The sequence below is a fragment of the Dermacentor albipictus genome, unplaced genomic scaffold, assembly GCF_038994185.2.
Source record: "Dermacentor albipictus isolate Rhodes 1998 colony unplaced genomic scaffold, USDA_Dalb.pri_finalv2 scaffold_11, whole genome shotgun sequence".
NCBI lineage: Eukaryota > Metazoa > Arthropoda > Arachnida > Ixodida > Ixodidae > Dermacentor > Dermacentor albipictus.
Genome location: NW_027225565.1, coordinates 15616043 through 15633635, shown reverse-complemented (window position 1 = coordinate 15633635; position 17593 = coordinate 15616043). Strand labels below are relative to the sequence as shown.

Below are 17593 nucleotides of genomic sequence, written 5' to 3'. Positions count from 1 at the left end.
AAGTGCTGACGTCAAAGCGGTTCACATGCATGTAGGCATGCACCTTCCCTCGCACTGGCGAACCATCCATTCATATTCCCAAACGGGGAACAGGTTATAGTACCGCTGAGAAGAAGGTGCGACTTTTACTTCCATAGCAACCGCCACATACCGAGGCTACGGCGGAGGCAACACAGCGCCTCTTGCTTACGACAGCAAGTCATTTTGCAAGCTCGTGTACTTCATGCGCCCATGCTGCCATGTAGGCGTAGAAAGCGTGTCCATGTCTCTTTTTCTTTTTCGGCTGTCTGCGCGCCAACATACCATGCGAGTCGTGGACCTGCTGAGCAATAAAGAAAGTCGGGCAGCTTCTGGCCGCCCAACCAGACACGGAGGCAGCAGCAGCAATAACAGCCGCAGCGAATAGCTTCACACGGCCTTCACTCGAATGCCTCTTGCGCTGGCGCCATTAATTCGACATGCACCAGGCAGCAGCAACAGCAGCGGCAGCTGTCTCGCAACGGCGGCGCGCCACCGTTGCGACCTTTATGTCTCAGCGACGCGGTTTCTTGGTCTGTCTCGATAGTAAAGCGCCGTGTCTGGACCACCCGGCACCGCACCAGTATTTGGCTCTGTCAATACTCCCCCTCCCACCGTAGGCCTCTCTCCGATGAAGTTTTCTTTACCCCTCCACTCTCCGTCCTCGCTGAAGAAGTTTTACGCTGCACTGTAAAAAATTTCCGTAATTTTACGGTCAAACATGCCGTAAAAATTACGTAGACCGTTCAGTTTCATGAAAAACGGCGGAATTCTACGTAAAAAAACGGACGTGAGCTCTGTTTTTGAAATACGGAAAACCGTCCGTAATTTCATGTGGAGGGCAACTGAGCATGTTAAGAGCGAAAAATCACCACGCAACGAATATAAAGAAAAGACACGGCCCACATTTACCAGCTGTTACATAACATCACCATAGGTAACGCTGCTTGAACATTATTCATAGGCGAATCGTAAGTACGCCCACACAACGGAAGAGGTTTCAGTGGTGGCGCTGCTTACCACCCTTCATCGCTTCTACACGACGGGTTGCATTTCTCCGCCGCAACAGTACAGAGTGGACAGTGGCTGGAAATGGCGGTGTGTGGTGGTGGTAGACCTGTTGCATTTGGGATTTCACTGAGAGAATAAGAAGGAATCGACGATGGACTGCTACGCAAGTAAGTGATTTAAGTGTCCTTTTTGTTGTTGGTGCACGTCGCGCGTGCGAAATGCACCGCGATGGCCGCTGACGGGCTCAACTGTGTTGTGTGAGCATGCCCTGTCAATGCCCTGTAACGACATTCCCGCTTGGCCGTAAGGATTGATAAAGCATTGCGAGTCTGTGATAAATGGCGTAGCGTTTGTTGTGCTGATTTCATATAAAGTACATTGAGACGCGTAGGCAACATCAGCGACGATGTCGTCTGTAGCAGTTCGTTATCGGCTGTATGTGGCAGCTGGTTTACTGACGTTGGCATTCCAGCTTTGCAATGTGTTGTGATGTGTTCTTGGCATTCCAAAATAAAGTGAAGTTACTGTTCTCCTTAGCAATCTCTCACGGCGCGTTGTAACACTATGTTAGCCGTATTCGGCGACGCATTGCATCACAGCGAAATTCTATTTTTCCTTAAGCTTAGGCGCAGTGTGCTTGGCGTGCATAATCGCTGTGTTCATACCCGTAATTGAAAGACTGCTTCTGGAATTGAAAGTCTGCTTGTGTATGAAGACCTCATGGAGCATGTTGCATGCGATGTCCCTACATCACAGTGAATGGACGGTGTAGCGTGCTTGCTGCCGTAACCTCGTGCGGTCTGCAGTGTTAGGTAACACTGGTGTAACACGGTGCCTTGGAACACAAAGACAGGATCGAGCCCGAGCAATCGTGCGCGATCGCACTTGAAAGTGTCCGCGTGATACCCATTAAGGGTCGCTGGAGAAGAAATTGATTATTTTGCTAGCTGGTAATCGGCATCAGATGTTTCGCGAGTTTTTGTTTTTGTTTTGTTTTTACTTCATACAGCTACCAGGCTGACTATCAACGTTCTGACGCAATGCGTCAGCATTTAACGTAATCTGGGAGTGGATTGCCACGTAAATTTTGCCCATCTGCGGCCGTAATTGTAAAGCAAGTGCATGTGATAAGTAATTTTTAACGTAACCTTGACACAGAATAGCGGTGCCCAAAAGTGTGTAATGGACATCCAAAGTTACAAATGTTCCAAACTGGTATAAAAAAATCAAAAGATGTGTCAACACTGATGTTAAAGGCTGGTTCTAATACTGACTGTCTCTAATTGCGTAGACTAATTTTCAGCATACAGGCATCAATACAATAATTATTCTAAAATACATGTTGTGAGTTATGTAGAGCAAAATGTCTGCTGTTTTGCCGAATAGAAGGTGCTTCATGAAGTCTTTTCTTTAAATGAGTTGAACGATACAATTGAAGACACCAAGCGATACCACAGCAATCGGTAATTCGGTGACAAGCTTATGTACAAGAGTATTTGTATATGAAAATGTTTTTGCTTTACTGTGGACGACCGGTCTGAAAATACCTGATATTATTTGCTTCAATTGCAGCTATTGCACCTGTCAAGGATGTCTGTGTGCCGGTTTGTGCACAATTTCTCAGCCAGCGGGCCTGAGAAAGTGTGCCACAGCAGTCTGTGTAGTGGTGCTCTTTGTTCTGGTAAGCTGTGCCATTCTATTGTATATCTGTCTTGCATATGCAGTCTTATTAGACAGTGATTGCAAATGTTGGTGGAATGATGAGGCCTATGCAAGTAGAGTAATTTTTGCAAGTGCATTCAAAGGATAATTGATGATTTGTTTTCCTGTGGCAACAAATTGGTTCAGTATGAGCACGTCAACTTGAAAGGGATATTGTTTCATACCTGACTTGGTTGCACATATAAGTGGTGTTTAAAAAAACACTTATAGTGCCAGAGTTCAAGACTTGAGGCAACAGATAAAACACGCACCAATAAAATAACTGTTTGTCTAGTGTTGGCTTAATGAGTATGCAACAACACTGCACACTGATCGTTAGCACTGTCATGGCTCCATGGTAACTAAGATTAGCCACGAATAAGCTCACTGTAAGCTAGTGTTGAGCTAACTATAACAGGCGAGTATGCGATGATGTAATTAAGTGCAACATTGGAAGGCAACGTAACAATGTAAAATTATAGCCTGAGCTCGCAGCTACGTTGCGTGGTCAGGCGACCAAAAGATATGAATATTTAAAAGGGAACGAACAGTGCTACTGCCAGTACGAAGTGACAGCGTTGTACACAGCAACGTATTCCCTTTGTCCTGTCTGTAGCCCTGTTCGGTTCCCTTCTAAACATGCACCAACAAGCAGCCCAATTCAGAATGCTCCGGCAGGTTGATCTGAATACTTCAATTTGCCAAGCAGGTTAAGTGATGACACGCTAGCATAGTGGGAGCTATTCTGAAAGTTATGTCTGCTATGAAAATGTGTCATGAAGATACTTCACTGCTAAAAATTTGGTGTACAACTGCACAAAGCGGCATCAATAGCTATGTTGCTCCCCCATGTTGTGTCAAGGGTCTGTGCATGTTTTGTAAGATAATCCTTGAGTTGTCGGCCGGTTTGTCCCACATGATTGCGGCTGCAGGACAGTGGCATATTGTAAATAGCACCAACCGTAGTACCTATGAACTCCAGCACATACTTTTTGATGTAAACTTCACGTGTTGCCCTGGTCCGGTTAGCATTTTGAACGTGCCCAGATTGCTTGGCACTGAAAATAAAAAGGTAGTTTCAACTCTCTGAGTAATTTGCTTGAATTGATGGTTGCCTTTGTGTACAAATTGCATAACAGTCACCGGCCTTGGCTTTCTCGAAGTTGTCTGACCTGAGACGTCAGCTACATTCAACTCCATTAAATGCTTCTTGGCAATGCATGCTAAAAGGCTGTGCGAACGCACTGTTGAAAGCAAACGTATTTGGTTATGGAGGCTCCCCTCCACGTCGGGGTGGTACGAAGTGTTAAATGTGCTCTCCGGTGTTCCTGCAGCAACAACATGCTTCAGTGTTCAGGTGCACCAATAGAAAAGGTAGAAACACCTTTGAGTGCAGGGAATAGCTCCAGCTCTATGCTCACCACAGAAAATCTTCAGGCCCAGATAGTGGAGCTTGCCTTTCAGTAGTAGTTTTGCTTACTTGAACATGCGTGGTACTTTGTAGGAAACATTAAAAAGTTGCTCAACCACTTTAATTGCGACTTTTCACTGCCGAGAACACTGTCAGCTAGTCGTAAAACACTAGCTGCTGTAAGAACCAGCGTAGTAAAAGTATTCTGCTTCATTGGAAACTTTCTACCCTATATGACGTGAAGTAAGCCTACTAAATGGGTTGAGTGATTTGTTTTCTGTCTTCTCTACAGTGCTAGATGAGCTCATGGAAGGAAGAAAACTACATTTCAATGGATGAAGTGCCAACAGAGACAGCACAGTCAGAAAGAACAAAGACAGGACAAGGTGCTACTTGCAACTGTTTATTGAGGTCAAAAGCACTGAATATATAGCCATTGGGAGAGGGGGAAGAAAAAAAAAAAAGAAGCACTGATTACGTGAATGCACATGTGCAAAAATATGGAAGAGGCATATGAAGGGAATCATAAGATTAACCAAAATCTAAAACTTATCTAAAAACATGCGTTCATTTCTGTAAATAGTCGGAGACAGGGTGTCGACACAGGCGTCCCCTCTTTTCTTAGTCTGGTTGGCCTCCAAAAGTTCACATGCCACAGTGTCTTTGCTTTTAAACATGATTGTTGTATCAGGAAGCCTTGCTTCACGTGCTTGCTTATTCTCATTCCCAGATGCCTTGCAATGAAGCAGCAAGTTTGAGCCATAACCATTTTTGAGTGAAAGCTTGTGCTCCTGCAGGCGTTCATTAATACATCGGCCAGTTTGTCCGGTTTACTCCTTCCCACACTTCAGCGGTATGCAGTATACGACCCCTTCTCCGTACTTCACAAAAGGTTTTGTGTGTTTATTAGAACACTCTACTTTCTTAGTCATCATATCCAATCAGACGGCACAAAGTAGCAAGTTTTTGGGACTCGGAAGAAACCACAGGAATTTTGTATTTCACGATGACATGTGTAATATTATGCGCTGCTTTGTGAGAATACGATATCACCACTGGTTTAGCTTTCTTTTCCAATGTTTGACCTTCTTCACTGCTTCAGTTTCTTTCTTTATGCACCTTCTTCAACAACGCCTCCAAAACTTTACTCAATACCAAACAAGGAAAGCCAGCTTTCTTCAACTTCAAAATCTGTTCGTCAAAGGTTTTGTGTGCCTTATGACAGCACAATTCTTTAAGGGTAAATTCAAGGCACATAGTGGCAATCGCACGTTTAACAGTCTTGGAGTGCATAGACTTATACTGCAACAATTAATTGCAGGGTCGGTATACCGACCTCGTGCCCACAAAGAATTTCTGCCGTATCCAGTGGCGATACCGTATTCTCACGAAGTGGCGCGTAATCTTAAACACGTCGCCGCAATATATAAAATTCCTGTGGTTTTTGCTGCGCCCCGAAAGCTTGCTACTTTGTGCCGCCTGATTGGATCTCATGACTCTAAAAGTAGAGTGTTCTATTAAACATACAAATCCTTTTGTGAACTGTGAAGAAGCGGTCGTATACCGTGGAAGTGTGGGAAAGAGTATATCGGGCAAACTGGCTGATGTATTAGTGAACACCTGTGGGAGCACAAGCTTTCGCTGAAAAATAGTTATGGCTCAAACTTGCCACTTCATTGCAAGGCCTGCAAGGATGAGAATAAGCAAGTATGTGAAGCAAGGCTTCATGATACAACGATCGTGCTTAAAAGCAAATACACTGTGGCACATGAACTGTTGGAGGCCAACCAGGTTAAGAATAGAGGGGATACCTGTGTCAGCATGCCTGTGTCTGAATATTTACACAAGTGAATGCATGTTTTCAGATAAGTTTTAGATTTTGGCTAATCTTATGATTCCCTTCATCTTCTGTGTTTTCGCACGTGTGCCTTCACACAAGCAATGCTTCTGTTTTTTTCTTCCCCTTCTCCCCATGGCTACATATTCATCAGCTTTTGACCTCAATAAACAGTTACAAGTAGCGCCTTGTCCTGTCTTTGTTCTTTCTTACTGTGTTGTCTCTGTTGGCGCTTCATCTTCTGAAAGCTCTGCACCAAGTAGCCCCACAACGTGTTCTACTGGAAAACTACCACTAGACAGTGATCTTCCATTTCTTGACCTCATTGTTTTCTTTGGTGAGTGTCATGTGCGCTGCATCTATGCTCCATCTTTTAAGGAGGGAATTCTGCCTTTCGCATCAGCGCACTGTTCGGCTGTGAAGCACTGTCACAGAAGCACGAAATAGCATCCTCAACAAGTCGAGGAGAACTTCTATACCCAGGTCTAACATTGGCCTACAGTGGTGTGACCACTGTTAGATCACATTCAGAAGGTCAGCCATAGTCTCAAAAAGACTGTTGGGAGAGCTAGAACATTTATTTGTCACGTCAAGCAATCTGGGTTCAAAAAGGTGAATCAGACCAGGCCTTGACGCAAAGTGTAGCAAGAGGCACATGCAGCAGTTCAAGTGTGTGGTGGTTTACAACATCCCGCTGTCCTGCAGCTGCAACTAGGCAGGACAAATAGGCCTAATATTTATTTGTGTGCGTGTGCGTACGTGCGTGTGCGCGCGCACGCGCGCGCTTTCGTGTGTGTGTGTGTGTGTGTGTGTGTGTGTGTGTGTGTGTGTGTGTGTGTGTGTGTGTGTGTGTGTGTGTGCAATTAACCAAAAGTCTTAGCCTGCGCTCGTGTTGTTGGCCTTCTCCCGTCTTTTCGTGTTGTCCCCAAGTAATCAGTTGGTGTCACATTCTTATAGAATTTGCAGTTATGAGATTCATGCTTTGGAACATGATCAGAAGCTACCAAATGGATGACATAATCCATCTACATGTGTTGGTGTAGATAAATGTGTTTGTGCAGTAGGAGTAGGGCATCATATGTGCTTGTTTAGCACTTATGCACTTTTGTTTCCAGAGCTTGTGACACAGTGATTCAAACTATGTCTGTAAAAACAGTGCTGCAAGTTGCAAGGAAATGTTACAACACTTGTAGGTGAAGCTCGGTGTTGTGAGAGGTTATAGAAACTTGCTTTCAACTTGCGTTTTGCAAGTTTCTAGAGCATTTTTTAAAGATGCTTATTTAACTCCCGCGTGCATCGTGTTCATGACTCGCTATGAAACTGTCAACAAGTATGTCCTTTATGCCATCCGTTTCTGAAGATTACATGAATATAATTAACCCTTTGAGGGTCGATCTTTTTCACCATATTCGACCGCCCAGGTTCGTTTTTTTTTATTGCAGATTCCAATTAGAGACTTATTTCGAAAAAAATTGACCGTAATTTTTCTAGGGTGTCCGTAAAGCGAGAAAAAAATTATTTTGTGTTGGTACTTATGTACTCTGTATTCATGAATAACAATAATAAAAAAGGAAATAAACCTATAAGAGTAAAAAATTTGATACATTGTTATAGTTCAAAGCTTTGAAAATGTGCACACGAGAATACCTTGCAAGACTCAAATGTTCCTGCTCTTTGTACTGTTATGTACAAATATGTACTGTTATGAGCAATATGAAAAGGAACACAGGAACGCGTAGAAAACACCCTCAGACCCAGCTGTATGGGTGATACGCAGCGCCCACCATCGGAAACAAAGTGGAAAGGGGAACGCTGTTCTAACAGCTGTTCGCACTCCCGCCATGTGTCTGCAAAGTGCGGAATTTCGCATGCGTCACTGGTAACCTTTTGCGTCGAATCGTTACAAAAGATAGCACTGTTCCAGACTTCGATATTGATTTATGGTAAGTCTTCTAAACCGGGAAAATATGGTCTTTAAGGGTGCGTTCCAAGTTAGTTTACTGGCACTTGCCGAATATTAAAAAGATATTGAAGCAAACGAAATAAGGCAATAGCGTTATCGCAGCTTATCCTCGTCCTTTGTTTTGTTCATTGGTGGCCTAATAATGCGTCATGCCACCATCGACTTGCACGATGGCCTCCATTCTTTGAGGCAAAGACGCGTAGAGAGCCTCGATGAATGCGGTATCATGCTGAAGGCGCTTCCACTCATGTTCTATTGCTTCCCATAGTTGGTCGGAGTTCGCCAATTGTAGTGAGCTCTTCGAAAGGTTCACTTTCATACGGCCCCAAACGTGCTCTATAATGTTCATGTCGGCACCCTTCGCACACCACTGAAGTTGCATTACCCCTCGCTCTTCCAAAAGGCGCGCCACGTCCTTCGATGTGTGAATGGGAGACAAGTCCTGCTGGAAAAAATAACACCCATCTGGGTGCGGCCTGTTCAACACATAAGGGATCATCTGGTGCTCGAGCAGAGTGCAATACGCAGCACTGGTGAACCTCCCATCAATTCTCGCCAGTGGGCCTAGGCCTGCGTGGGAAATCGCCCCCCAGATGTTCACAGACACGCATCCACTGGCGGCCACCTCCTGGATATTCTGCGGACTAAAGCGCGTGTTTGCGGTCCACCACACTCTCTTTCGTTGGTCCCAGCGGCTCGAGAACGTGGACTCATCAGAGAAAACTACATACTTCTACCCACTCTCGCTCCACCTGCGGTGTTCAGTAGCGAACCTCAGGCGAGCCGCTTTGTTGGTTGCGGTGAGCAGAGGTTCCTGTGCGGCGATGTGACTTCGCAGTCCTGCTTCTCTAAGCCTTCATCGTACCATGCTGTCGCTCAAGTTGTTCAAGCCAAGAGCGCCTCGAGCGTCCTTTGCACTTTGAAATGGTTTGTCGCTGACGGCAGCCACGATGCAAAGGTCTTGGTCGTTCGTTGTCGATCGAAATCGTGTGCGGTGCGGCGCATCGTTTATGCGTCCTTCGTCTCGGTAAGCCTGGATAATCCGGTTGACCGTTTTCAATGGGCGGCTTGTCACGAGAGCAATATTGCGCTGTGTATAACCTCTTTTAGACATTTCTATTATGTTTTCCCGTTCTTTAAAAGGCACTCGAGGCATTTTGAGGTTACAAATTCAGAGTTGACTGCTCTGCGTGGGCCACTGCAGTGTGCGATGTGAATTTTTCTGAACGAACTTCGTGCAACAAAGTCGGGCGAGAGGCAGTTTGTCAATGTTCTTTTTAAAAAATTTTTCTGTATTCTATTCCTCTGTCGTCATTGGTTCGAGCGTCGCCGCTGTTCGAGGTGCCACTTACAACTGAGTGCGTCTATTCAAATAAAGAATCGGTTTGAAATACAGGGCAAACTTTTTCTCAGAGTACTATCAAGCGGTTGCACGAAGAAAAAAAGAGAATGAAAGAAAAGAAAGTGAATCGGTATAAGTCACTGGCGACGATCTCACCGTCTTATCGGCTGTTGGACGATCCATGACGTAAGCTGCTCCTTTGTAGAAATACCAGTGTGGTGAGAGTGCCAACAGTTAGTGGAAGAGCGCTCTCCTTTCCCCCTTCGTTTTTCACAGCGCCATCCGCGCATCGCTCCGAGTCTGTTTGCCACACGTTCCTGTGTTCCCTTTCATATTGCTTATGATAGTACATCCATAGCATAATCGAACTGTGTAGGTGCACGCACTCAAGAAAACTGTGCGGTTGTGTGCCCATCAAAAAAGCAAAACGTGTACAAACTTCCGCTAATCTTCATCTTATCGCCAGCCAGATGCAATTAGTTTTCGCGAATCTCAAAAAAAAAGAAAAGGAGCAACAGAAGCTCATGCACAGCAGCATCCTTCCTATGCGCACCCCTGCGAGCACTAAATGAGCGAGAAACAAGCAGTAGCCTTTTGAGCGATTAGTAACGAGATAGCCATCAGTTTTGCAAGCGCAAGAAGCCAAAACCGCCCGCGAAAACAAAACCCAAACCGCCACCCGTACGCACGCCAATGCTCAAGCGGTAGTACATAGACGCGCAGGAGCAAACTAGCGCTAAAACAAACCATGCAACGAAAACTGAGAGAGTGAGGCGTGCAAGAGAAATTCCCTGTATTTCCACATAGTGGCAGCACATGACAGAAAAGAAAAGGTTAGGAAATTGTCGTGCTTTTTAAACCTACAGACAGCGCCGTAAATATACGGCATCTACCATTTTTGTACTGCGCGGTGCGGTATATTTACGTCATTGACCCTAGAAGGGTTAAGGAGTCATGCTCCTTGAAACAATTTCCCGTAACAACATTGCAAAATACCAGCTGAGGGTCTCGCATCTCTTACATATGCTGTTTTGCACATCATACTTTAATAAAACTGCATTTAGTAGCTGCACAGCACAGGCCCCATTTTGTTTTATCACACTTCTTTGTCTTTTCTCCCCCTGCCCCAGGTCTTATTTCAACAACTGCTATCTGCAGGCCGTCATAAAATTGCTTCAACATTGTTGACAGATTCCAATATTTTTTTCGAACCATTCTTTCATGTGAACCAAAGAAAATTAACTTGATTAGCCTGACATGAAGATGAATTCGAAATAATTTATTTATTGTACTTGCTTGGTAGCACTGAACTATTTCTTTAATCAATATAATGCTAACAATTCACCTTTGTATTGCTGGGTGCCGGTAGAGATATGGTTAGTTATACACCAGAAAGGATCCCGAATTTTCCACCTTCTTAGTGTAGGTTAGACACTCACTTGTTGCACTTCACAAAGAGCAACTTGTGGTTGCTAGGAAATAAAAGTTTACTGAGAATTTTCATGCATCCAATTTGATTCTGTGTACTAGCATGTTTGTATTAGCATGTATTTCATAGAGTTGAGGCTTCATAAATGTACATTCTGTCATTCAATGTCTGTGACATGGTTAAGCAGGTTGACCATATCTAATTAGAACTTCCTATGTTCTGGGGCACTTGTTTGCAACTTAAATTATGTGGTTTGGTGCTGTCAGTGTAAGCCTAATGTCGTCTTTTGTTCTCCCAGGAAGGACGCAAGCATTGCTGAGGAGCCAGTTGACCTGCCGCCACACTAATATTGTATTTGGTAAGGTCTATTACAGATGTTATTTTGTGTAGTACGTGCTATAATTGTGTACAATGTGTTCAAAACTTCAGTAAGTGGGCTGTTCGACAACAGGTGTTTACAAATTAATAATTATAAAAGATGTTCAAGGTCATTAGTGATACAATTGCTGCTCACTGCTGAATTTTTTTCCAAATTAGATGATGAGCCATCCAGCAAGTGCGGCTCTCCTGGCTAATTATACAAACTTTCAAATATGGTTAATTTTTTATCACAAGTGTACAGCAGTCGGGGACAACTGTTCACAGCGACAATTTCATAATATTTACTTACATGCAAAAGTGAGTCAAATGTCAGGTGTACTTATGAAGTTTTGTGAAACAAGTTCATCATCATATTGCTTACTTCATTGAAAAGTTTGTCGCGGAATTCTCACTTCTATGAACAGATCAACAGTTGTCGAACGATGGTCGTCTCTATAGCCAATGTTTGGGCAAGAGGCTTGTCTTCAGAGCACTAACAAGAGACTTCTTTGCCATGCAGCTTGAGCTGATCAGTATGAAGAGATTACATAGGATAGGAACACAAAGCATTAGTGGGCCTCTTCGATTATCAGTCCTTGACAGTCCTGGACTGCTTAGCAGTGCTGTCCCGCATTCGATTTTCTCAATCAGCTTCGGACGCCCCATCCACCAGTCCGAGAGCACCCAGTATCGCATTCGTTTTACCAGAAGTCAGACTCTGCGGACTCTCAGAGCTGTCAGCAGATATTTGTTCTGACATATGCAAGTAGCTAGCAGACGGCGGCTGTCTTAAAAAGATGCACGCGGGCTTGACGCCATGTTTTAAAAGAGGCTGTGTGTTTATGTGTACTTTGTGCGTTCCAGACAGCAAATATCATGCACTCAGCTATTGCTTCCGTTAAATCGATGCTTCGTGTGCCATAATGCGAGGTTTTCATGAGGGGTCTAATTGCTGCAACCTTAGTCCTTGTGTTTTTTAAGACAAAGCACAGTGATCACGCGCAAATGCTTGCTTTTCTTGATGTGTTTCGTGAAATCTGTCATGCTCATTGCTATATGCATAGTAAACAGGTAGATTTTGCTTTTCAGATGAGTGAAACTGGTGAACGAGGAAACGTATCATATTGCATGTAGATATTTAATGCTGGTAGCTGGCATGGCATACAGGGTGTTTCACGTAACTTGAGCCAAACATTAAAAATATGCAAATGCCACATAACTGGACAGAACCAAAGTAATGTTGTTTGCCCTCGCTTCGAGATACTCATTTTTTTTTTCATTTTGCCAGATTAAATAATTAGTATTCGGTAATTAATCAAATTCTCAAATATTATGATTAATACATGCTACATAAAAGTGTTTTTCCTAGCGTGAAAGAAGCCTGCAAATACACACTAAATTGTTGCGTGACTGTCCATTCGCAGCACCTTGCGTGTATTCGCGAGCTTCTTTCTCGAAAAAACACTTCTACGCAGCATGTCTCGAACAACACAAAGCTGTATGGGGAGCTTTTCATGTTGCTCTACAATTTTCTCATGGACACTTCTAATCTAGTTATAATATTTGAAAAGTTGATTAATTAACGAAGTTGAAATATTTATTTTGGTGGAATGAAAAAATATCCGAGTATCTCCAAGTGACGGCAAACAACATTACCTTGGTTCTGTCGAGCTACGTCACACTTGCATATTTTTATTGTTTGGCTCAAGTTACGTGGGACAACCTGTATAATCAGAGCTTCACCGATTGCTGTTGTCACGTGTGCTGATCCCTTCTGTTACCCAAATTCGAAATTTTGCTTTTGGTTGTGCAGGATTAGTAGACAGTGTAGACGTGCTTTGTCCTAGACACACGTCAGGCCTTTAGTAGACGGTTTCATGAGCTTTGAGGATATCGGCCTGTGCTTTGTGGGTGAACAGTGATCTGGCACAACCGTGTTTTTGCTTATTTTTGTGTGGCAGTGACGCTTAAATTTTACAGGAAATAAATGAGCTGGCTTAAATACAGCGGTTAAAAGGCCCGAAGAGCGAGAGCACGATGTAAACTGAGCTTTGTTAACATGTTCAATGTGCTCAGGCTGCGATTCCATTATGCAAGATTTATGGTTGTGCCGGCGACATGGCCTCTGAGACTGCATTATTTTGATGACCACGCTACTGAATTTGCTGGGTAGGGCGCAATCTACAAGTAGCTAAAAGCATGAGGTAACGGGATTGAATCCCGTCCACGGTGGCTGCATATCAATGGGGGCAAATTATGAAAACACCCATGTACTTAGATCTAGGTGCACGTTAACGAACCCCAGGTGGTCGAAATTTCCAGAGTCCTCCACTACGGCTTGCCTCGTAATCAGAAAGTGGATTTGGCACGTAAAACCCCATAATTTAAGTAGCTAATAGCGGACAACAGCAGCCAGGAGAGCGACCTCCAATCGCGGTGCTTTCAAACAAAACCTCGGACAGTCCCAGGCAGCGGGATCACATGACTGTGATGCGCCCTTCTGTCAATGCTAGCCAGACCAGAAGCCGCAGGTGGTTTGCGGACAGTCTGGGACTGCGTAATCGAAGGGGCGCAGACATACATACGCTCTCACATACATTATGTCCACTGCGGGATGAAGGCATTTCCTAGTAATCTGTAAATATATATGGCTTGCGCCAACTGACTCCATCCTATGCTTGCATATTTACAAATTTCTTCATGGTGCCTAGTTCTCTACCGTCCTCAACAGCGGCTTTTTTTAATTTATCATGCATATCATTTTTTGTCGTTCCGTTGCTTGTTGAGCAAACCTTCATTCTCAAGCTCCATTTTTATCATGCCAGGTTTCAGTCTCTTAGGTTAGTTTTATCACAATGCAATGATGGTACTTTTAAGACTAATGGTAAGCTATAGACGGTGACTCAGTAATGTGTGACTTAAGTCTTCTAAACAATTTATAGTCTTTAAATTTTCTTCTACTGATCCAGGACTCCTGTGACTAACTGCCTTAAGTAACATACTTCATTGCCTTCTTGCCCTAGAAAATATAACTGGTGCCTTCTTGCAGGCCTTTAAAGTGGCAACATGTGTACTGCAGACAGTAGGGCATGTTCAGATAAATTCAACTGGACATGCCTGGCGATCACTTTTAATTTTGATTTAAAAGTTTATTTTGCTGCCCGAGCCTGGCGACAATGAAATTAACCTTAGTTTTCCAAGAAAAAAAAGGTGTCTCTGCAAAAAACAATATAGAATGAACTGTTTAGTTAGGAGCATTTTTCCTGGATTTTACCGAATCTGCACTTTGGATAGATCCGAAGGAAATAGTGTTGTCGCTGCGGGTTTAAAAATATTTTGTACCAGACTGCAGGCCAATAGCAATAATTTCAACTAATTACCACAGAGTATCCCCACTACGGTATAAAGAAGAAAAATTTCGGAACGAAACATTGCACAAATTGACCAAAGTTTTTTTTCTTTGCATTTACTAACAGCACGGAATTTGGCCATCCTGTTCCCATGAGTCGCAGAAATTTGAGCAAATAGCTCTGTCCTCATTGGCTCTCAAAATCTATGGGAAGCGCTCATGTTTAGGCATGTTAATGAATTACTCTACTTTAAAATTTTTTAGGAGAGGCTTGATTCATTTCAGAAATTTCCCGAATTAAGCGCATTTGCATGAAGCAATGCAATCTAGAAAAATATGTTGCATTATTTGTTTCGTTATGGGATTGCAAGTCAAGAAACGGACAGAATAAACAGTGCTGCCTGCCAGAGCCATGTATGGGGTCCAGGCATAATTGCAGGCTTCTTTACAAAAAGGGCAAATTTTTTGGTGAACACAGTGCAATATTGTAACTTTTTATGAAGATGGGAAGGGTATGTTGATGCATTCGGGACCGTAACTTTCAATTTTCACTGCTTGAGTAAAAAGAATATTACGCATTGATACTTCTTCCGTGACACAACAGACCATATCCAAAAGGGGCTGACAGCTGTTGTGACACAGTTGTGGTGCAAGCATGGTTTTTTTGTATTGTCGCTATTCTACCAGCCTGTCAGCTGGACAATATCTTTGGCTTGCTTGTTCTGCGTCGGAAGTAAACAACATGCATGGTTTGCGCTTGTTTCAAGAGTGCTTAATTGTTTTGGGAAACAGTGAAATCTGCAAGGTTGTTTAATGGAGCAGTGAAAGTTGAAAACTATGGTCTGCAGTATGTGGCCATGGCAGCTCTACCTAAATATGGGAGATGTAATCTCCGAATGTCATAATGTGCACGTGACATCTTTGACTGTTCCAAGCAAACCATCAATTGACTTGGGTCCTTTCTATCTGAAGCTTTTTATGCTATAAGGCTACGAATGAATATATACCAACATGGCTGAGTCTGAACCATTTCTTTTGACAAGAGCACTTGTAGTGACAGTTGTGAATACGAAATCATTGTTTATCTGAGTAACAGTAGTGATGATGATGGTAAATAATTGAACAGCCTTAATTGATTGGTGTTTCTTACTTTTCAGTCAAAGCCGAAGGACTCTGCAAGCAGCCAGTCATTCCAAGTCTCAACCAATCCTTCCTCTAGTCAGCCAATTTCTAGTGTCTATGCGGAAAGGACTTGCGCAAAACTGGACACGGGACACTAAAAAGGCGACAAGGACAGGCGTAAACTTCCAACCGGTGTTCATTACAAAAAGGTATGTATATGTACTCTTGCACACTTGATCATAATCTGTTACAATCATGCAAGTCAACATGGTCATCACAAATAAACAAGCGCACCAAGGCCTAAGGCGGCTTCCCGCATACAAACCCCAGATATTCAGATTCTTTAACAGTCAGTGCTATAGGGATGGCTTGTTAACGCTGTTGCATTCTGCAATAGCCGCTGCCTCAATGATGAGTCTAGCGTTTTCTTTCACGCTGCTTGCTATTATTTCTGTTTTTTCAAACAGTCGATGACATTTGCATTGGCAGCAATGGACTCCAAGGAAACCTCCTTTCCCGTTTTGTACTTTCCGATTATGTTCCTGTAGTCTAAAGTTTAGGGAACTTCCCATTTGTCCCACGTAACGCTGCCTGCAGGAAGGAGGTATGCTATACACTATTCCTCTTGAGCATTTGATGAAACCCTTTCTGTGCACAATGTTGCATGATTTTGATTGTCTGCTGACAGGGCTGGTTTTGGCGCATTACTTGGATAGCTTGCGGGGCGCGGAAGAAATGACCAAGACTGCAGTCCTTTGGCCTATTTTCTTTAGTTACACCTATGTGATACTGTTCACAGGAATCTAGCAGTCATCCCATACATTACGCTATCTTGCATAAACTAAAGAAAATAGGCCAAAGGGCGGGAGTTTCGGTTGTTTTTCCCGCACCCATCAAGTTATCTCAGTTATGTGCCAAAACCAGCCCTGTCAGCAGACAATCAATTTCATGCAACATTGCTCACAGAAAAGGTTTTGTCGAAATGCTCAGGGGGAGTAGTGAATAGCACACCTCTTTTCTGTGGGCAGCGTTACGTGGGACAAACGGGAAGGTGCCTAAATATGAGACTACAGGAACGCAATAAGAAAGTTCAAAAAGGAAGATAGGGTTTCCTTGGAATCCACAACTCCCAATGCAAATGTCATGCACTCTGAAAAACCAAATAATAGCAAGCAACGCATAAGAAAGCACTAGGCCCATCATTGAGGGGGCAGATATCGCATAAGGCAACTGCGTTAGCAAACTATCCCTAGCGTTGACATTAAAGAATTTGCATACCTGGGGTCTGTATGTGGAAGGCCGCCTTAGGCCTTGGGGCGGCCTTAGTGCGCTCTTGTAACTGATTATGATCAAGTGCACAAGAGTATATATACATGCCTTTTCGTAATAAACACCAATTGGAAGTTCGCACCTGTTCTTGTCACGTTTTTAGTGTCCTGCGTTCACTCTTGTGATGGTCACTTCAGCATGGAATACCAACTAGCCCGGTCTCATACACTGCTTTTTTCAGTAAAGCAGAATAAACACAGGTTTTTTCAGATTCAAGTGGCTTGTTGTTTCTCGAACACAAATCTGTATGTATGCTGTGTACATGTTGGGTGTAGAACCCAAGTGCAACATGACAACACTGACACGAAGAATAAGCGGTGTAGAAAACAATTACACTAGGAGGAAACATGCAAACACAGCACGTTCTGTCTGGTGTATTTCCTGTGTGCTATGATTTCTGCCCCATTTCCAGCTATATCTTAAATGATGTTGCAAGTTATCCACGTTCTAATGTACGACTTGGGTGGTTCATTGCCCAAAATAACTTATTCCAATGAACGAAACAATTTGGCTCAAGAACACGAGCATTCAAGTCCCCGTTTCTTCATTACCAAAGTACGGTCATGTACTATAATCACAAGTACGGGGCTCAATTTACAGCATTTCCGTTTTACGGAACTCACCGTTTTTCTTATTTGCAAAATACGGTCGATTCTGTTATCACAACTACGGAGCTCACCGTTTTCCATTTAACGGAAATAATTTTACGGCCTGTCCGTTT

General features: G+C 43.4%; 1 protein-coding gene and 1 long non-coding RNA gene across 2 annotated transcripts in view; one reads left to right on the top strand and one right to left on the bottom strand.

Moving 5' to 3' along the window:
- The window catches only part of tok (tolkin), an 897857-nt gene that overhangs the window by 437625 nt on the left and 442639 nt on the right, over positions 1-17593 (bottom strand). The window lies entirely within an intron of this gene.
- Positions 1040-15746, top strand: LOC135896811 (uncharacterized). The gene is made up of 4 exons (XR_011509306.1): positions 1040-1196; positions 2602-2710; positions 11011-11070; positions 15579-15746. It is a non-coding gene; the product is annotated as an uncharacterized lncRNA (long non-coding RNA).